Genomic DNA, 22,959 nt, shown 5'->3' on the forward strand with positions numbered 1-22,959 from the left:
GAATGCTAATCGTATCTGTTTCTGACTACAAAAACAATTTCAGAACAATCTGAGATGGTGGGTGTCATGGCTGAAATGACATGGAATGACCCTTGGGTAAGCTGATCCTACAGTAGATTGGATCCTAGATCTGGGCAACTGGCTCCAGGAGGGGAGCTGGGTCTGAGAATGTGGGTTGGGGTCTTATCTGATCTCTGTTTTGGTTGATCCCATCCATGTCACATCAGATTACGACCACATGACCTGTGGTGGGATCTAGTAATGATGTAACACCATCTTTATATAGAGACAGACGTCTTTAGTTATTAATAAAGCACGTCAAAACAATATGTCGCCATATTGTCTCTGTCCGTGGGTCTCTTCTCATCAGCAGAAAAAGGGGTAGAACGTGGCGGTTTGATACGGATCAGAACGGATTACTGATCAGACAGCTGCAGACTGTAAAGCTTTCCCTCTCTCCCTCTCTTCCTCTCTCCCTCTCTCCCTCTCTTCCCCTCTCCCTCTCTCCCTCTCTCCCTCTCTCCCTGAGTCACATTTACAGACCTGACAGGGAAGGGATTGGAGGGGAGTGAAAGAAAAGGCTTGTGAATGGAGGAGTGGGGTGTTGGGGGGTCCGTGGGTGGCTAGTGATCATTCTATTGGATTCCTCATGTCTTACTCATTGTTAGGAAGAATGATGGTGCAAATCAGATGTTAGGTACTGCATTTATTGAAGATTATATGAATCCTATAACTTAAAATGGGCATTAATTTCTCAGAGATCAAATTATATTTCAGCAAAATGTCAGGAATGCTAATCTTATCTGTATCTAACTACAGAAATGATTTCAGCACAATCTGAGATGGTGGGTGTGGAAATCCTCTTTCTTGTGCTTTATGAGGTGGAATGACTCCTTCCTTAAATCATTACCTTAATTATTAAAAGGGGAAAACACAAAACGGAACTTCGATCAGCGTCAACAGGAACTTTCAGCCTCCAACTCCTCCCTCCCTCGCTCCCTACTCCACCTCCCCACCCCACTTCTCCAATCACCTCCTCTATCCCACACCACCTTGCTCCCAGCAGGGCTGTGTGTCAGAGTCCTCCTCTGCTATCCCAGTGCTACCCCAGTGCCACAGACGTTGTTAAGCAGGTATCCCTCATTAACTACCAGATAGAATATCCACCGTTCTGCTCTGAGCCTCGCCTTAATATAGTACTTTCATTAGACACTAGTGTTATGGCACACACACACACACATGGCACACACACACGCACGGCACACACACACGCACACACAGATGTTTATACGCCCATGCAATCAGGATTTAGAATAGGTTTCAGAATATCAGACACTGATTGACAGACACAGACAGAGAATAGCAAATGAAATTCTCAAAGACAGCAACATCGTGTCCATCTAAAAATTTGGTCAATGTCTTCTACAGTGTATATGACTGGGAGAAACACGTCTGTCGTTCTGTCTATGTGTCTGTCTGTCGGTCTCTGAGCAGCTATACCGGCACACGGTCAACAATCTCTCCTCAGCCACACTCACGTTGTCACCACTGATCTGTCATTAGTCGTCATGGCAACACAGCAGGGAGACACCAAAAAGGAGGATAGACAAAAGCTGTATACCTTCAAAGAATGAGTGTAGTAGTAGTAGTAGTAGTAGTAGTAGTAGTAGTATAGTAGTACTAGTAGTAGTAGTACCAGTAGTAGTAGTAGTAGTAGTAGTAGTAGTAGTAGTAGTAGTAGTAGTAGTAGTAGTAGTAGTAGTAGTAGTATAGGACCTGCTATTCACTTTATATGGAAAATAGGTCTACTTCTATGACAGGAAGGGGAGAATGAGAGAGTGAGTAGACCTCTGTCCATACAGACAGATCTGTTTCCACGATGACAGACAGACAGACAGACAGGAAACAGCACATAACATCAATGTAGACCTGCTATAAACACCAGGCAGGACATAACATCAATGTAGACCTTTTTGAAGATGGCGCCAACAGACATGGCAGCTCTGCTTCTAGCTCCTAAGCAACTTTGCAGTATTTTGTTTTTTTGTGTGTTTTTCTTACATTATTAGCCCAGAAAGTTATTTGTGTTTTTACAGACAGCCGGAAATAACTGTGGTAAATCACCAGCATTCTGACCAGAAATACAACTTTCCCGAATTGCATCCTTTGTTCTTAACCCTGAAAGGCAATTGAACTTATCCCAGATACTGCTCCAAGACGCCACCGGCGGAGAAGAGGTATTCGGAGTGGACTTCTAGTCTGACTCAGGAGGCGTGCACACCATCCACTGCTTCCGAGTATATTACTTGCTAATGTTCAATTCCTGGACAATAAAGTAGACAAGCTCAGGGCGAGGACCTCCTTCCAGAGAGACATCAGGGACTGTAACATACTCTGTTTCACGGAATCATGGCTCTCTCCAGAAATACTGTCCCCGTCCATACAGCCAGCTGGGTTCTCAGGGAAGAAGAAAGGCGGTGGTGTATGTTTCATGATTAACTACTCATGGTGTGATTGTGATAACGTACAGGAACTCAAGTCCTTTTGTTCACCCGACTTAGAATATCTCACAATCAAATACCGACCGTATTACCTCCCAAGATAATTATCTTTGGTTATAGTCACAGCCGTGTATATTCCCCCTCAAGCCGACACCATGACGGCCCTCAAGGAACTACACTGGACTTGTGCAAACTGGAAACCACATATCCTGAGGCCGCATTTATTACAGCTGGGGACTTTAACAAAGCAAATTTGAGGAAAACGCTACCGAAGTTCTATCAACACATTGCCTGTAGTACTCGCACTTCAAAAACTCTCGACCATTGTTACTCTCCCTTCCGGGATGGCTACAGGGCCCTTCCCTGCCCTCCCTTCGGCAAATCAGATCACGACTCCATTCTGCTCCTCCCTTCCTATAGGCAGAAACTCAAACAGGAAGTACCTGTGCTAAGGTCTATTCAATGCTGGTCTGACCAATCGGAATCCATGCTTCAAGATGGTTTTGATCACGAGGACTGGGATATGTTCCGGGTTGCCTCTGAGAATAACATTGACATATCCATGGACAACGTGACTGAGTTCATCAGAAAGTGTATAGGGATGTTGTTCCCACTGTGACTATTAAAACCTACCCAAACCAAAAACCATGGATAGATGGCAGCATTCGCGCAAAACTGAAAGCACGAACTACCGCATTTAACGACGGCAAGGTGACTGGGAATATGGTTGAATACAAACAGTGCAGTTATGCCCTTCATAAGGCAATCAAACAGGCAAAACGTCAGTACGGAGACAAAGTGGAGTTGCAATTCAACGGCTCAAACACCAGACGTATGTAGCAGGGGCTCCAGATAATCACAGATTATAAAGGGAAAACCAACCACGTCGTGGACACCGACGTCTTGCTCCCGTACAAGCTAAACACCTTCTTCGCCCGCTTAGAGGATAACACAGTCCCACCGACGCGGACCTCGCCCAAGGACTGTGGGCTCTCATTCTCCGTCGCCGACGTGAGTAAGACATTTAAGCATGTTAACCCTTACAAGGCTGCCCGCCCAGACGGCATCCCAAGCCGTGTCCTCAGAGCATGCACAGACCAGCTGGCTGGAGTGTTTACGGACATATTCAATCTCTCCCTATCCCAGTCTGCTGTCCCCACTTGTGTCAAGATGTCCACCATTGTTGATCGCCCCGTAGCCCTCACTTCTGTCATCATGAAGTGCTTTGAGAGGCTAATTAAGGATCATATCACCTCCACCTTACCTGAAACCCTAGACCCACTTCAATTTGCATACCGCCCCAATAGATCCACAGAAGATGCAATCACCATCGCACTGCACACTTCCCTCTCCCATCTGGACAAGAGGAATACATTTTTTTTTTTTCATAGGAATACCTATGTAACAATGCTGTTCATTGACTACAGCTCAGCGTTCAATACCATAGTACCCTCCAAGGTCATCATTAAGCTCGGGGCCCTAGGTCTGAGCCCCGCCCTGTGCAACTGGGTCCTGGACTTCCTGACGGGCCGCCCCCAGGTGGTGAAGGTAGGCAACAACACCTCCATTACCCTGATCCTCAACATAGGGGCCCCACAAAGGTGCGTGCACAGCCCCCTCCTAACTCCCTGTTCACCCATGACTGTGTGGCCAAGCACGCCTCCAACTCAATCATCAAGTTGCAGACGACAACAGTAGTAGGCCTGATTACCAACAATGACGAGACTGCCTACAGGAGGTGAGGGCCCTGGCGGAGTGGTGCCAGGAAAATAATCTCTCCCTCAACGTCAACAGAACAAAGAAGCTGATTGTGGACTTCAGGAGACAGCAGAGGGAGCATGCCCCCATCCACATCGACAGGACTGCAGTGGAGAAGGTGAAAAGCATCAAGTTCCTCGGCGTACACATCACTGACAATCTGAAATGGTCCACCCACACAGACAGTGTGGTGAGGAAGGTGCAGCAGGAGGCTGAAGAAATTCGGCTTGACCCCTAAGACCCTCAAACTTTTACAGATGCACAATTGAGAGCATCCTGTCGGGCTGTATCACCACCTGGTATGGCAACTGCACCGCCCGCAACCGCAGGGCTCTCCAGAGAGTGGTGCGGTCTGCCAAACGCATCACTGCCTGCCCTCCAGGACACCTACAGCACCCAATGTCACAGGAAGGCCAAAAAGATCATCAAGAACAACAACCACCCGAGCCACGGCCTGTTCACCCTGCTATCATCCAGAAGGCAAGGTCAGTACAGGTGCATCAAAGCTGGGACCGAGAGACTGAAAAACAGCTTCTATCTCAAGGCCATCAGACTGTTAAATAGCCATCACAAGCCGGCTACCACCCAGTTACTCAACCGTGCACCTTAGAGGCTGCTGCCCTATATACATAGACATGGAATCACTGGTCACTTTAATAATGGAACACTATTCATTTTAATAATGTTTACATACTGTTTTTCTCATTTCATATGTAATTTATATACTGTTTTTTGTCAATGCCACTCCGACATTGCTCTTCCTAATATTTATACATTTCTTAATTCTATTCTTTTACTTTTAGATTTGTGTGTATTGTTGTGAATTGTTAGATATTTCTGCACTGTTGGAGCTGGGAACACAAGCATTTCGCTACACCCGCAATAACATCTGCTAAATATGTGTATGTGACCAATTAAATGTGATTAGATGTTTTATTTGACCAGCTATAAACACCAGGCAGGACATAACATCAATGTAGACCTGCTATAAAAACCAGGCATGACATAAACTGCAAAAAGAGGCCAACATCTACTTTAAGAAAATGGAAGTGTAGATTAATAAGACAACACTTATTCCCACACAGACCTGCTCTCTCTGTCTCTCTGTCTGTCTCTCTCCGTCCCTCCGTCTCTCCCCCTCCATCTCTCTCTCTCACACAGAGACAAGGGGGCGAGAGAGATGAAGGGAGGGAGGGAGTGGTAGAGAAATAGTGTGAGAGGGACAGAGCTATGATTAAAGCTCAGAGTTCATCATCATGTTTAAAAAATAATCTGCACCAACACACACACACACACACGCCCAGCCCCAGTCAACAGCAGGCTGGCAATATACCACTTCTATTATTACCAGCCTACAAAACAACATGCTACAGGAGGGAGTGGACCGAACAGCCCACACACACACACACAACACACACACATTCAAAAAGAGGCCTATGACACACAGCGTTACACACACTAAGCGACATCTACTCAAACAATCACTTTCACACACCGTCAAGCATCCATTCCCACCACCGTCAAGCATCCATTCCCACCACCGTCAAGCATCCATTCCCACCACCGTCAAGCATCCATTCCCACCACCGTCAAGCATCCATTCCCACCACCGTCAAGCATCCATTCCCACCACCGTCAAGCATCCATTCTCACCACCGTCAAGCATCCATTCCCACCACCGTCAAGCATCCATTCCCACCACCGGCTCAGTTGAAACCATAAACCAGTTATATAAGGTTGGAACGACGTGGGGTTGTTTAACAGAAGAAAAAAAACAAGAAGAGGCTATAGTTGAGACAGTTTTTCTGGAAATAAACATAATTAGCAATACATTCTCTTACTGTTTTCCTTCTGTAGCAGTCTGGAGGGAGAGATTTATGCACATACACACACGCAGAGACTTTCCACTCATACAGTACCTTGCAAAAGTATTCATCCCCCTTGACATTTTTCCTATTTTGTTGCATTACAACCTGTAATTTAATTATATTTTTATTTGCATTTCATGAAATGGACATACACAAAATAGTCAAAATTGGTGAAGTGGACTGAAAAAAATAACTTGTATCAAAAAATTCTAAAAAATTAATAACGGAAAAGTGGTGCGTGCATATGTATTCACCCCTTTTGCTATGAAGCCCCTAAATAAGATCTGGTGCAACCAATTACCTTCAGAAGTCACATAATTAGTTAAATAAAGTCTCACATGATCTGTCACATGACCTCAGTATATATACACCTGTTCTGAAAGGCCCCAGAGTCTACAACACCACTAAGCAAGGGGCACCACCAAGCAAGCGGCACCATGAAGACCAAGGAGCTCTCCAAACAGGTCAGGGACAAAGTTGTGGAGAAGTACATATCAGGGTTGGGTTATAAAAAAAGATCTGACATTTTGAACATCCCACGGAGCACCATTAAATCCATTATTAAAAATTGGAAAGAATATGGCACCACAACAAACCTGCCAAGAGAGGGCTGCCCACCAAAACTCACAGACCAGGCAAGGAGGGCATTAATCAGAGAGGCAACAAAGAGACCAAATATAACCCTGAAGGAGCTGCAAAGCTCCACAGCGGAGATTGGAGTATCTGTCCATAGGACCACTTTAAGCCGTACACTCCACAGAGCTGGGCTTTACGGAAGAGTCGCCAGAAAAAAAGCCATTGCTTACCAAGAAAAAAAATAAGCAAACACGTTTGGTGTTCGCCAAAAGGCATGTGGGAGACTCCCCAAACATATGGAAGAAGGTGCTCTGGTCAAATTTAGCTTTTTGGCCATCAAGGAAAACCCTACGTCTGGCGCACACCCCGCTCCTCCGCACACTCCACTGGCTTCCAGTTGAAGCTCGCATCTGCTACAAGACCATGGTGCTTGCCTACGGAGCTGTGAGGGGAACGGCACCTCCGTACCTTCAGGCTCTGATCAGTCCCTACACCCAAACGAGGGCACTGCGTTCATCCACCTCTGCGGAAGCATAGTTCCCGCTCAGCCCAGTCAAAACTGTTCGCTGCTCTGGCACCCCAATGGTGGAACAAGCTCCCTCACGATGCCAGGACAGCGGAGTCACTCACCACCTTCCGGAGACATTTGAAACCCCACCTCTTTAAGGAATACCTGGGATAGGATAAAGTAATTCTTCTACCCCCCCAAATTTTTTTTTTTTTTTAAATAACATTGTAAAGTGGTTATCCCACTGGCTATAAGGTGAATGCACCAATTTGTAAGTCGCTCTGGATAAGAGCGTCTGCTAAATGACGTAAATGTAAATGTAAATGTTAAGGGGAAACATTTAAAATGTGTTGGAATGGCCTAGTCAAAGCCCAGACCTCAATCCAATTGAGAATCTGTGGTATGACTTAAAGATTGCTGTACACCAGCGGAACCCATCCAACTTGAAGGAGCTAGAGCAGTTTTGCCTTGAAGAATGGGCAAAAATCCCAGTGGCTAGATGTGCCAAGCTTATAGAGACATACCCCAACAGACTTGAAGCTGTAATTGCTGCAAAAGGTGGCTCTACAAAGGTGAATAGTTATGCACGCTCAAGTTAAGTTTTTTTGTCTTATTTCTTGTTTGTTTCACAATAAAACATATGTTGCATCTTCAAAGTGGTAGGCATGTTGTGTAAATCAAATGATACAAACCCCAAAGAAATTCATTTTAATTCCAGGTTGTAAGGCAACAAAATAGGAAAAATGCCAAGGGGGGTGAATACTTTCGCAAGCCACTGTAGCTAATGTTATCTCAGGTATTCGCAGGACAGAGTTAGGGTGCCCGCATGGGAGAGTTAAAATTAACAAACATGTTTACAAAAATAACACACAGTGCATCAGTGGCGTGTTTTCACGGATGCCAAGGGAAGCCAGGCGTCCCCAAAAAATTGACCAAGAAAAAAGTTTAACACAAAATAATGTTTAAAAAATGTGCCATTCAGCGTTCAGCTAAACTGAGCGAGTTCAACTGTGAATGGTCCTGGAGCTAAAGTTGTCCCTTTCTTAAATTAGCCATGGATGGAAATAAGGATTTGGACTTGTGGCTTTAGTTAATTATCCGTACTGGCCAATGATTATAACGGCGATTCTGATCCAACCATTAATTCATACATTGTTGTGCCCCTGGCATGAGAGGATGGAAGTTCAATATGTAGCTAGATGGAGGCTAATGTTAACTAGCTAATGGAAGTTAGACTAGCGAGCAAGCATTTTAGCCAGGTAGCCTAGGACAACAAAAAATAAAAGTGTGTACTGTACGACAGAGTGATAGACCGTTTCGTCAACATAAAAGAGAGGACGATGGCATTGGCGTTTCTCTAAAAGTAGGGTGAGTCAATATGTTTTTCTACTTGCATGAACGTGCACACACACACATAGAAATCAGAACTATGGACAGCCACATCATATTTAGCTTACGTTGATTGGACTGAATTGTTTTTGGTATCTGTTAGTTGTCACTGTATTAGACTAAGCAGAGGTGATTTGATGATGTTGAAATGTTGAAGTTGAAATGGTCCTGGAATAGTGGAGGCAGCTCCTGTTTTCTTTGCGACTTGCGGTAACTCTCTGTGGTTCTAAATAAATTGTTGTTTAGTGGTCCGAAAATGTCGGAAACATTAACTTGCTTGTCCATGCTGTAGGTCAAGGTAACTGTCTGTTACTGTACATGCAATATGCTTTGTGGACAGAGGTTGCTATCCGGTTTTGTGATAAAAACAAAAAGGTGTGGTTGAATTTATTCTGCCACTGTGTCTTCTTATTGTTTCGGCCTTTAGGCCTTATACAGTTAAAGTCGGAAGTGTATATATATATATATATATATATATATATATAGTGTTGAAGTCGGAAGTTTACATACACCTTAGCCAAATATATTTAAACTCAGTTTTTCACAATTCCTGACATTTAATCCTAGTAAAAATGCCCTGTCTTAGGTCAGTTAGGATCACCACTTTATTTTAAGAATGTGAAATGTCAGAATAATAGTAAAGAAATGATTTATTTCAGCTTTTATTTATTTTATCACATTTCCAGTGGGTCAGAAGTTTACATACACTCAATTAGTATTTGGTAGAATTGCCTTTAAATTGTTTATCTTGGGTCAAACGTTTCGGTTAACCTTCCACATGCTTCCCACAATAAGTTGGGTGAATTTTGGCCCATTCCTAATGACAGAGCTGGTGTAACTGAGTCAGGTTTGTAGGATCGATTTGCACCAAATTACGTTCATCTCTAGGAGACAGAACGTGTCTCCTTCCTGAGCGGTATGACGGCTGCGTGGTCCCATGGTGTTTATACTTGCGTATTATTGTTTGTACAGATGAACATGGTACCTTCAGGTGTTTGGAAATTGATCCCAAGGATGAACCAGAATTGTGGAGGTCTACCATTTTTTTTCTGAGGTCTTGGCTGATTTCTTTTGATTTTTCCAATGATGTCAAGCAAAGAGGCACTGAGTTTGACGTAAGGCCTTGAAATACATCAACAGGTACACCTCCAATTGACTCAAATTATGTCAATTAGCCTATCAGAAGCATCTAAAGCAGGGGTGTCAAACGTCCGGCCCGTGGGCCGGATCAGGCCCGCAAGCGGGTTTAATCCGGCCCGCGAGATGATTAAAATAAATAAATAAATAAATAAATAAATTTAGTAAAGTATAAAAATGCGCTGCAATTTTTCAATAAAATAAACTGCTGTTCCAATTGCGTCCACTGGATGGCGCAATAGCAATTGTGTTAAGCAAGCAAACTGTTTATACCGGGGCAGAGCAAGTAGGTCAAGCACGTGCAGCCAATGAGCTACTTTGTTTTGCCCGCGATATTTATTACGGCTTCTACTTTTAACATTATGTGCTTTGGCACCCTCATTGCCCCAATATGTCTCTGTCAAAAAAGAGAAAAGTGGACGCAGAGTGCAGAGTGTTCCAAGAAAAATGGTCATCCTATTTATTCACGGAATTGAATGGGAAAGCTGTATGTTTGGTGTGTTCAGAGCATGTTGCAGTGCTGAAACAATATAACCTTCGTCGCCACTATGTGAGTCTTCATGCCGACAAATATGACAACTTTCAAGGACAGCGGAGATGAGAGAAGGTGAATGAACTGTTGGCGGGTCTGAAGAAACAGCAGTCTGTGTTTACTCACAGCCGAGACATCAGTGACGCTGCAGTGAAAGCTAGCTACCTCATTGCTAATGAAATCGCAGTGGCTTCAAAACCATTTAGTGAGGGTGAATTTGTAAAAACATGCATGATGAAGGCAGCGGAGATTGTGTGCCCTGAAAAGCGGCAGGCTTTTGCAAATATCAGCCTGACAAGAAACACAGTTGCAGACAGGATTTCCGATCTTTCAGTGGATTTGGACAGCCAGTTGAAGCAAAAAGTAAAGTCATTTATTGCGTTTTCGGTTGCAATTGATGAAAGCACGGACATTACAGATGTTGCACAACTGGCCATTTTCATCCGCGGAGTTGATGACACATTGACCGTCACCGAGGAGTTCGTGGAGTTGGTGCCGATGACAGATACAACGACAGCAGCTGATATTTTTACCGCACTCGTCGGCGCGCTGGACAGGGTCGGAGTGGACTGGTCCCGCACTGTCAGCCTGGCTACAGATGGTGCGCCCTCAATGATCGGGAAAAAAGCAGGCGTTGTGACAAAGTTCAGAGAGAAAGTGCAATCTGCAAATGGAGGATGTGATTTTTTGACTTTTCACTGTATTTTGCACCAGGAGGCTTTGTGTTGCAAGTCATTAAAGATGGATAACGTCATGAAGGTGGTCATCCAAACTGTTAATTTCATCCGATCCAGAAGCCTGAATCACCGTCAGTTTGACAGCCTTCTCAGAGAGAAAGACCACATATATGGCCTGCCATACCACACTGAGGTAAGATGGTTAAGCCGAGGTGCTGTGCTGAGGCGTTTCTTTGATTTACGAGAAGAAATTGAACAGTTCATGGAAGAAAAGGGCAAACCAGTGTTAGAATTTCATTCCGCAGAATGGATGCAGGACCTTGCATTTATGGTGGATGTTACAGAGCACCTGAATAACTTGAACAAACAGCTGCAAGGGCGCAACAAAGTTGTCACGCAGTATTATGACAGCATACGTTCTTTCAAGTTGAAGCTGTCATTGTGGGAGACGCAACTTGCCGGTGGTGATGCAGCTCACTTCCCCTGTCTGAAAAATGTGTGCGCGACCCAACATGTGGCAGACATGAAGCGGTTCAAAGATAAAATAACGGGACTGTTACGGGAGTTTGAGCAACGCTTTCAGATTTATGTTTATATGTTTTTATGTTGATGTGCTATTGTTTTTAATTGATTTTATTTTATTTGTATATTTAACCTATTCTTGACTCTGTGGTTCTTGCACTTGTTTGGGGAACAGGATTTCATTATTTGTATCTACATTTCTGCCTGAGAAATGACACCCTGATATAGTTCTGTGATCTGTGAAACAGTTCTGTTAATCACTGAGGCATTGTGTGTTTGTGTGTTCTTTTTCTTTAGAATTTTCAAATAAACTTGACGTGTTTTATGATTAATAGTGATGTTGTGCTTGTACTATTTTGGACACACTGTCCTCAGGCTCCAGCTTTATGTTGTATGTTGATCGTATTAAAACAAAGAAAACAATCTGAAGTTGTTGTTTTTAAGTTATATATACCATGATTTTTCCGGTCCGGCCCACTTGGGAATAGATTTTCCTCCATGTGGCCCCTGAGCTAAAATGAGTTTGACACCCCTGATCTAAAGCCATAACATACTTTTCTGGAATTTTCCAAGCTGTTTAAAGGCACAGTCAACTTAGTGTATGTAAACGTCTGACCCACTGGAATTGTGATACAGTGAATTATAAGTGAAATAATCTGTCTGTAAACAATTGTTTGAAAAATGACTTGTGTCATGCGCAAAGTAGATTCACAAAACTATAGTTTGTTAACAAGAAATTTGTGGAGTGGTTGAAAAACGAGTTTTAATGACTCCAACCTAAGTGTATGTAAACTTCTGACTTCAACTGTATATCACGGTCACAAAGCATATGAACTGACAGTTATAGAGCAAACAACGCAATTATCACAACACATAGGTTGTAATATGGCTTCCCCAGTGATTTTACCCACGCACCGCTACTGCAGTGCACTGAACACACAGTCATGTGATGATATGATAAAATGCTGCTTTGATATCCGTGTGAATTTGCTAAGAGACACATCCAGCTGGATGCTCCACACCCCTAGGATAAGATACAGGATTCCCAGGAGCACCTTAGATGGGCAGTGGCAGTAGCTGAGCACATAAGTCAATAATAACACTAAAACAACATGAAGAAGTCATCAAGACATAGTAAACACCTCTAGCCCTGCGGTCTCTCTGGTTCACCTTTCAACACCTGTCTGGAGTGCATACCTACAGCCTAGAAGAACAAGCTGATATAGGAAAGAGTGGATGGACGGATGGATGGATGGCCACTTCAACTTAATGTTGCCATGGTGATGCAGAGATTAAATGGGGAGGGAGGGAGAGTGAGGGATGAGATGTGATCTCTCAGTGGCCTCCTCTACTCCTCTCACTAATGCATCTGATTTCCCCTGACATTACACCCAGCAGGGCATCAGTCAGGCTCCTATCTACACACACAGTAGCGCCAGGAGGACCACGGTTGCCTCCTCTTCCTGTAGATCACTACAACCTAACAGGTTGTCAGAGAGTGAGTCAGAACCCGAGAAAGGCAGACAGAGAACGTATACACATCCTACAAGACAATCGATTAGAGAGTCCCGGTGCAGGCAGGTTTAAATAAAGATCGTACTCTACGTTCAGAGAGCCAGAGAGAAATGCCAGCTGTTACCCTCTCTCATTAGGACCACAGCTAGTCGGAACCCTTTTCCCCATAATGCACCACATACTGCTTCACTGTCTGATTACTATTTTAATATTTTATCAACAGAACCATTTCCTGCTCTGCTTTCAGTGTGTCTTTCATTGTTGATCTCTCCGTTTCTCCTCTCAATGCAATTCAATTCAATTCAAAGGGCTTTATTGGTATGGGAAACATATGTTTACATTGCCAAAGCAAGTGAAATAGATAATAAACAAATGTGAAATAAACAATAAAAAATGTACAGTAAACAGCACAATCACAAGTTTCAAAGGAATAGACACATTTCAAATGTCATATTATGGCTCTGTACAGTGTTATAATGATGTGTAAATAGTTAAAGTACAAAAGGGAAAATAAATAAACATAAATATGGGTTGTATTTACAATGGTGTTTGTTCTTCACTGGTTGCCCTTTTCTTGTGGCGACGGGTCACAAATCTTGCTGCTGTGATGGCACACTGTGGTATTTCACCCAATACATACGTGAGTTTATCAAAAGTGGATTTGTTTTGGAATTCTTTGTGGGTCTGTGTAATCTGAGGGAAATATGTGTCTCTAATATGGTCATACATTTAGCAGGAAGTTAGGAAGTGCAGCTCAGTTTCCACCTCATTTTGTGGGCAGTGTGCACGTAGCCTGTTTCCTTTTGAGAGCCAGGTCTGCCTACTGCAGCCTCTCTCAATAGCAAGGCCATGCTCACTGAGTCTGTACATAGTCAAAGCTTTCCTTAATGTTGGGTCAGTCACAGTGGTCAGGTATTCTGCCACTGTGTACTCTCTGTTTAGGGCCAAATAGCATTCTAGTTTGCTCTGTTTTTTAGTAAATTCTTTCCAATGTGTCAAATAATCTCTCTCTCTCTCAATTGGCCACTTTCTCTTTCTGTATCAATCTTAATCTCGCTCCCTTTTATTTTTACATTTACGTTTACGTCATTTAGCAGACGCTCTTATCCAGAGCGACTTACATTATTTATTTATTTTTTCATACCCCCTGTGGGAATCGAACCCACAACCCTGGCGTTGCAAACGCCATGCTCTATCAACTGAGCTACATCCCTGCCGGCCATTCCCTCCCCTACCCTGGACGACGCTGGGCCAATTGCGCGCTGCCCCATGGGTCTCCCGGTCACGGCCGGCTACGACAGAGCCTGGATTCGAACCAGGATCTCTAGTGGCACAGCTAGCACTGCGATGCAGTGCCTTAGACCACTGCGCCACTCAGGAGATTTGGTCTCTTTGATAACACTTACTAATAACTGTCAATCATAAGCCATTATAAATGCTTTTACCCTCTTTTCCATGTCTCAATGTGTGTGTGTGTGTGTGTGTGTGTGTGTGTGTGTGTGTGTGTGTGTTGTGAGAGAGCAAGAGAAATTGCTTGCAGGGTTTCTTTCTTGCCCTGCACCAACACACCTGATTGAAAATAAAGTGCAGTTTGTGTTGTTGCTGGCCTCTGGGAATGAAATAGGAACAACCTTTACAGCATGTTCTTTACAGCACAATACATGGGCCAGCCAAGTTGATCTATATTCCTATTCCACACACTCTTCCAATGCATCTGTCTGGACCTTTCTGGCACATTCGACATTCAGCTCGAAAACAAAGTAGGCTACCGGAGCCTGGCTGGAGCTCGTAAATGGACAGCCGTTTAGCTGTGACAAACCTTTGATCACATGTTTGTCATCAAACATTAACAAACCCCCGACTCAAACAACCGGAAAAATGGCCTACAAAAACAACATTGTTACAATGTAACGAATATGTAACATAATGCCAGTTACTGGAATGCAACGCAAACATACTGGCGTTTATCGATCCGCTACTTACGTATCTACTGATGAGATTCCGTAGCACGCTAAAATCCATCCTTTCGACAGCTCCCCAGCGGCTATTCTTTACTGTCCACTTTCCAGTCTCCTTGGATATTTACCAACGCTACCTAATGTTCATCTCTGCTCCAGCATCCATCGCTCACGAACGCTCTGTCTCTCCATCTATATGAGCGTGAGAAAGCAGTGGTCTTTCAGTCGGCTGTTTAGATTTTTATGTCATCCTTTCATGTTCGCGGTTTGGACAGCCATGCAACTGAGAAATGTGACGGTACTGCTATCCTTGCTTCATAGTTTCCGGAATGTCCCTTTTCACAACGAATAAACGTTTGTAAAACGGATCATTGCAAGGGCTTTTGAAGAGCTTATTTTCACCTCTTCCCTTGGTGTTTGTTCCAAGAGTGCGTTTCACTTCTTTTCCTTCTAGAAATATCCTATCATATCAGTCTTTCCCTCCAGTCCCGCTGTCTTTTCGCTCTGTTATGGTTCTTCCATCTGGAGGGAGAAAATGCGAAAGGTTCATTTGTCCATACGTCAGAATGCTACGCTGCGCCAGCGTATTGCAATTGTTCTCACCAAGCACAGCCTGGACTCATAGACCAGACGTAACATAGTAGACATAACAACAAATCAATTCAAAGTTTATTTGTCACATGCGCTGAATACAACAGGTGTAGACCTTACAGTGAATGCAAATGCAAATAGTCAATGTAAATAGTCTGGGTAGCCATTTGATTAGATGTTCAGGAGTCTTATGGCTTGGGGGTAGAAGCTGTTTAGAAGCATCTTGGACCTAGACTTGGGGCTCCGGTTACCGCTTGCCGTGCGGTAGCAGAGAGAACAGTCTATGACTAGGGTGGCTGTAGTCTTTGACAATTTGTTGTCCTGGCACCACACGACCAGGTCTCTGACCTCCTCCCTATAGGCTGTCTCGTCATTGTCGGTGATCAGGCCTACCACTCTTGTGTCATCGGCAAACTTAATGATGTTGTTGGAGTCATGCCTGGCCATGCAGTCATGAGTGAACAGGGAGTACAGGAGGGGACTGAGCACGCACCCCAGAGTGGCCCCCGTGTTGAGGATCAGCGTGGCGGATGTGTTGTTACCTACCCTTACCACCTGGGGGCGGCCTGTCAGGAAGTCCAGGATCCAGTTGCAGAGCAAGGTGTTTAGTCCCAGGTTCCTTAGCTTAGTGATGAGCTTTGAGGGCACTATGGTGTTGAACGCTGAGCTGTAGTCAATGAATAACATTCTCACGTAGGTGTTCTTTTTGTCCAGGTGGGAAAGGGGAGTGTGGAGTGCAATAGAGATTGCATCATTTGTGGATCTGTTGGGGCGGTATGCAAATTGGAGTGGGTCTAGGGTTTCTGGGATAATGGTGTTGATGTGAGCCATGGCCAGCCTTTCAAAGCACTTCATGGCTACAGATATGAGTGCTACGGGTTTGTAATCATTTAGGCAGGTTACCTTAGTGTTCTTGGGCACAGGGACTATGGTGGTCTGCTTGAAACATGTTGGTATTACAGACTCAAACAGGGAGAGGTTGAAAATGTCAGTGAAGACTATTTCAGAGACATATTCAGAGACAGCCCCAAAACATCACTGCTCTAGAGGAGATCTGCATGGAGGAATGGGCCAAAATACCAGCAACAGTGTGTGAAAACCTTGTGAAGACTTACAGAAAACGTTTGACCTGTGTCATTGCCAACAAAGGGTATATAACAAAGTATTGAGAAACTTTTGTTATTGACCAAATACTTATTTTCCACCATAATTTGCAAATAAATTCATTAAAAATCCTACAATGTGATTTTCTGGAGAAAAAAAATCTCAATTTGTCTGTCATAGTTGACGTGTACCTATGATGAAAATTACAGGCCTCTCTCATCTTTTTAAGTGGGAGAACTTGCACAATTGGTGGCTGACTAAATACTTTTTTTCCCCACTGTATATTCAGGGTAATTTCCAATACCATATTTACAATATGCAGGTATACTGGAGTGATTGAGGTAGATACAGTGCCTTCGGAGTATATTCAGACCACTTGACTTTTCACACATTTTGTTACGTTACAGCCTTATTCTAAAACAAGGATATTCAGAGACTTGTCCCGAAGCCACTCCTGTGTTGTCTTGGCTGTGTGCTTAGGGTTGTTGTCCTGTTGGAAGGTGAAACGTCACCCCAGTCTGAGGTCATGAGCGCTCTCGAGCAGGTTTTCATCATGGATCTCTCTGTACTTTGCTCCGTTCATCTTTGCCTCGATCCTGATTAGTCTCCCAGTCCCTGCCGCTGAAAAACATCCCCACAGCACGATGCTGCCACCGCCATGCTTCACCGTAGGGATGGTGCCAGGTTTCCTCCAGACGTGACACTTGGCATTCAGGCCAAAGAGTTCAATCTTGTTTCTCATTGTCTGAGAGTGTTTAGGTGCCTTTTGGCAAACTCCAAGTGGGCTGTCATGTGCCTTTTACTGAGGAGTGGCTTCCGTCTGGCCACTCTACCATAAAGGCCTGATTGGTGGAGTGCTGCAGAGATAGTTGTCCTTCTGGAAGGTTCTCCCATCTCCACAGAGGAACTCTGGAGCTCTGTCAGAGTGACCATTGGGTTCTTGGTCACCTCCCTGACCAAGGCCCTTCTCCCCCGATTTCTCAGTTTGGCAAGGCGGCCAGCTCTAGCAAGAGTCTTGGTGGTTCCAAACTTCTTCCATTTAAGAATGATGGATGCCACTGTGTTCTTCAATGCTGCAGACATTTTTTGGTACCTTTCCACAGATCTGTGCCTCGACACAATCCTCTCTCGGAGCTCTACGGTCAATTCTGCTGCCTTTGATACTGTGAACCATCAGATCCTCCTCTCCACCCTCTCCGAGATGGGCATCTCCGGCGCGGCTCACTCCTGGATTGCGTCCTACCTGACCGGTCGCTCCTACCAAGTGGCGTGGCGGGAAGCTGTCTCCGCACCACGTGCTCTCACCACTGGTGTCCCCCAGGGATCGGTTCTGGGCCCTCTCCTTTTCTCCCTATACACCAAGTCACTTGGCTCTGTCATATCCTCACATGGCCTTTCCTATCATTGCTACGCTGATGATACACAACTAATCTTCTCCTTTCCCCCTTCTGATAACCAGGTGGCGAATCGCATCTCTGCATGTCTGGCAGACATATCAGTATGGATGACGGATCACCACCTCAAGCTGAACCCTGGCAAGACGGAGCTGCTCTTCCTCCCGGGGAAGGACTGCCCGTTCCATGATCTCGCCATCACGGTTGACAACTCCGCTGTGTCCTCCTCCCAGAGTGCGAAGAGCCTAGGCGTGACCCTGGACAACACCCTGTCGTTCTCCGCCAACATCAAGGCGGTGACCCGCTCCTGCAGGTTCATGCTCTACAACATTCGGAGAGTGCGACCCTGCCTTACACAGGAAGCGGCGCAGGTCCTGGTCCAGGCACTTGTCATCTCCCGTCTGGACTACTGCAACTCGCTGTTGGCTGGGCTCCCTGCCTGTGCCATTAAACCCCTACAACTCATCCAGAATTCCGCAGCCCGTCTGGTGTTCAACCTTCCCAAGTTCTCTCACGTCACCCCCCTCCTCCGCACACTCCACTGGCTTCCAGTTGAAGCTCGCATCCGCTACAAGACCATGGTGCTTGCCTATGGAGCAGTGAGGGGAACGGCACCTCTGTACCTTCAGGCTCTGATCAGTCCCTACACCCAAACGAGGACATTGCGTTCATCCACCTCTGGCCTGCTGGCTCCCCTTCCTCTGCGGAAGCATAGCTCCCGCTCAGCCCAGTCAAAACTGTTCGCTGCTCTGGCACCCCAATGGTGGAACAAGCTCCCTCACGACGCCAGGACAGCGGAGTCACTCACCACCTTCCGGAGACATTTGAAACCCCACCTCTTTAAGGAATACCTGGGATAGGATAAAGTATTCCTTCTAACCCCCCCCCCCCCCCCCCCCCCCCAAATTGTAAAGTGGTTATCCCACTGGCTATAGGGTGAACGCACCAATTTGTGAGTCGCTCTGGCTAAGAGCGTCTGCTAAATGACGTTAATGTGCCCTTGAGCAAGGCACTTAACCCTAATTGCTCCTGTAAGTCGCTCTGGTTAAGAGCGTCTGCTAAATGACTAAAATGTAAATGTAAATTCCTTCGACCTCATGGCTTGGCTTTTTCTCTGACATGCACTGTCAACCGTGGGACCTTATATAGACAGGTGTGTGCCTTTCCAAATCATGTCCAATCAATTGAATTTACCACAGGTGGACTCCAATCAAGTTGTAGAAACATCTCAAGGATGATCAATGGAAACAGGATCCACTTGAGCTCAATTTCGAGTAGCAAAGGGTCTGAATACTTATGTAAATAAGGTATTTCAGTTTTTTATTTGTAATAAATTAGCAAACATTTCTAAAAACCTGTTTTCGCTTTGCCATTATGAGGTATTGTTTGTAGATTGCTGAGGGGAAAAAATTATGTAATACACTGCTCAAAAAAATAAAGGGAACACTTAAACAACACAATGTAACTCCAAGTCAATCACACTTCTGTCAAATCAAACTGTCCACTTAGGAAGCAACACTGATTGACAATACATTTCACATGCTGTTGTGCAAATGGAATAGACAACAGGTGGAAATTATAGGCAATTAGCAAGACACCCCCAATAAAGAAGTGGTTCTGCAGGTGGTGACCACAGACCACTTCTCAGTTCCTATGCTTCCTGGCTGATGTTTTGGTCACTTTTGAATGCTGACGGTGCTTTCACTCTAGTGGTAGCATGAGACGGAGTCTACAACCCACACAAGTGGCTCAGGTAGTGCAGCTCATCCAGGATGGCACATCAATGCGAGCTGTGGCAAGAAGGTTTGCTGTGTCTGTCAGCGTAGTATCCAGAGCATGGAGGCGCTACCAGGAGACAGGCCAGTACATCAGGAGACATGGAGGAGGCCGTAGGAGGGCAACAACCCAGCAGCAGGACCGCTACCTCCGCCTTTGTGCAAGGAGGAGCAGGAGGAGCACTGCCAGAGCCCTGCAAAATGACCTCCAGCAGGCCACAAATGTGCATGTGTCTGCTCAAACGGTCAGAAACAGACTCCATGAGGGTGGTATGAGGGCCCAACGTCCAAAGGTGGGGGTTGTGCTTACAGCCCAACACCGTGCAGGACGTTTGGCATTTTCCAGAGAACACCAAGATTGGCAAATTCGCCACTGGCGCCCTGTGCTCTTCACAGATGAAAGCAGGTTCACACTGAGCACCTGCAACATCCTCCAGCATGACCGGTTTGGCGGTTGGTCAGTCATGGTGTGGGGTGGCATTTCTTTGGGGGGCCGCACAACCCTCCATGTGCTCGCCAGAGGTAGCCTGACTGCCATTAGGTACCGATATGAGATCCTCAGACCCCTTGTGAGACCATATGCTGGTGCGGTTGGCCCTGGGTTCATCCTAATGCAAGACAATGCTAGACCTCATGTGGCTGGAGTGTGTCAGCAGTTCCTGCAAGAGGAAGGCATTGATGCTATGGACTGGCCCGCCCGTTCCCCAGACCTGAATCCAATTGAGCACATCTGGGACATCATGTCTCGCTCCATCCACCAATGCCACGTTGCACCATAGACTGTCCAGGAGTTGGCGGATGCTTTCGTCCAGGTCTGGGAGGAGATCTCTCAGGAGACCATCTGCCACCTCATCAGGAGCATGCCCAGGCATTGTAGGGAGGTCATACAGGCACGTGGAGGCCACACACACTACTGAGCCTCATTTTGACTTGTTTTAAGGACATTACATCAAAGTTGGATCAGCCTGTAGTGTGGTTTTCCACTTTAATTTTGAGGGTGACACCAAATCCAGACCTCCATGGGTTGATAAATTTGATTTCCATTGATAATTTTTGTGTGATTTTGTTGTCAGCACATTCAACTATGTAAAGAAAAAAGTATTTAATAAGATGATTTCATTCATTCAGATCTAGGATGTGTTGTTTAAGTGTTCCCTTTATTTTTTTGAGCAGTGTACATTTTAGAATAAGGCTGTAATTTAACTAAATGTGTAAAAAGTCAAGGGGTCTGAATACTTTCCGAAGGCACTGTATGTGGAGGGGTAAGGTGACTAGGCAACAGGATATAACATAAACACAGTAGCAGCTGCTTGTATGTGAGTGGGTGTGCGTGTGTGTAGAGTCAATATAAATGTATGTGCATATTATGTGTGAGTGAGCAGATTATGTAGTGAGTGTGTGGGGCCCTGTGAGTGTGCATAGAGAGTGAAAACAAAAAACAAAAATGGTCAATAATATAGTGTATATATATATATATATATATATATATATAGAGAGAGAGAGAGAGAGAGAGAGAGAGAGAGAGAGAAAGAGAGAGCGAGAGAGAGAGAGAGAGAGAGAGAGAGAGAGAGAGAGAGAGAGAGAGAGAGAGAGAGAGAAAGAGAGAGAGAGAGAGAGAGCTCACAGCAGCAGATCATAACAAGCATGGCTCTATACAAAAGCTGAAGTGTAAAAGAGGTCTAGTCTAGTATACAGCTTGAGTCCTGACATAACATATTTATTACGAGGATTGCTCAGAGGGTAAACAAGAACTCAACTCTCCCATTAGACCCATGACTCTGTATTTGTTTAGCTGAGCATATGGACAGTTAAAAAAACCTCTTCTCCCATCAGAGAAAGATTCACTGCCAGCAGAATACCAGGGCGTGTCTGACTATCTGACCAGACATTTCATTTGTGGAGTTATGACATTTAATTAGCATCGATGCTATTAATAATGCATAAGGGATCCTGCACTTACAGCAGTAATGTGCTAGCGCTGGCTGTCACTGTTTGCATCGCTCTCATCCCCTGGGTTATACATGTTTAATGATGAATAGAGTATCACACTTCCCTCTGTTGTAGCCATAAGTCACATAGGTGTGTTGTGGTTTTTAAGTGTATTGTTGCCATTGTTTTGTGTTGCTTGTAAAACAGAGGGCAGGTCACCATTCATTATTTCGTTCATGTATTAATTTATCCACCTATCCATCCTTAATCCATCCATCCATCCATCATCCATATGAAGTACTATTGTAGGTGCTGATCATTCTATGAATCCAGTTATCTTAATCCCTTTAATAATGTTATCTTCCAGTCCGATAGTACCAATATTAACTAAAGCTAAAACCACTTCAGATAGGGTGCTCTCTGTGTTCCCCAACTGAGTTCTAGGATTGGACTTTAAGGTGGCCAAATAAAATGGAATGATTGGGCCTCATGTTTGGTCTAATGAGCAGCAAGGAGGGGTGTTTGTTCTGTCGGTTGTTGCCGTGGTTATCTCATAGATGACTGCCCGTGGTGGCTCCAACTGCCTGTGGGAAATGGGTCGGCGCTAATGCTCCTCTGCCCGCTAGCTGTCATGTAATGGGGGCATCGCCGCAGCGCACGAGAGACTAGCAGGAAATAGGCCACTGGGTAACCAACATCACAGGAAGTGTTAGCGGTGGGTCGTTCAGGGTGGGTTACTCTGGCCTGCTTCACTCTTTCATTACAGATTGTGTCTGGAGATGTTGCTGTTTACCGGCCTGTGACTGAATCAATCTGAGGCAACTTTAGAGCTAAAAGTTGTCTTTAGTTGTCTTTATCATAGATCTAGCATCAGATTACCCTACCCTGACCTCAATCTAGGGAAATGGAAAGAAATCTGACTGTATCAGTGTTTTCACTTATTCCTAATATGTAGTAGGCCATTAGGCCAACCATACATTGTTTAGGTTTCGAGTGTAATTAGATAGGAGTGACAGTAGCAGGTCTACGTCCATGTCTGAATGAGGATAACTACAGGATCTTAATTTGAGCCAGTCTGCTACAGCAGGAAAATAATCATGCCGCAACAGGAAATGTGAATTATTATGTGGATAATTATTTGTAGGGGTTTATCATTTTTTGGGAAATTACAAACTTTAGAAGCCTTTGAATACACTACGTTTGCATTTCCTGCTGTGCAGGAAAA

The 22,959-nt window shown here is 44.8% G+C and overlaps 1 pseudogene across 1 annotated transcript in view; it reads right to left on the reverse strand.

The window, feature by feature from the left end:
* Window positions 1-15,027, reverse strand: part of LOC311143378 (phospholipid-transporting ATPase IH-like) — a 72,970-nt pseudogene extending 57,943 nt beyond the window's left edge. Inside the window, exon 1 of the transcript XR_014615557.1 lies at window positions 14,967-15,027. The product of XR_014615557.1 is annotated as a phospholipid-transporting ATPase IH-like (transcript). The remainder of the gene's footprint in view (window positions 1-14,966) is intronic.
* Window positions 15,028-22,959: the final 7,932 nt, after the last annotated feature.

This window comes from Coregonus lavaretus, assembly GCF_964263955.1.
Source record: "Coregonus lavaretus genome assembly, chromosome: 16".
NCBI classification, from domain to species: Eukaryota; Metazoa; Chordata; class Actinopteri; order Salmoniformes; family Salmonidae; genus Coregonus; species Coregonus lavaretus.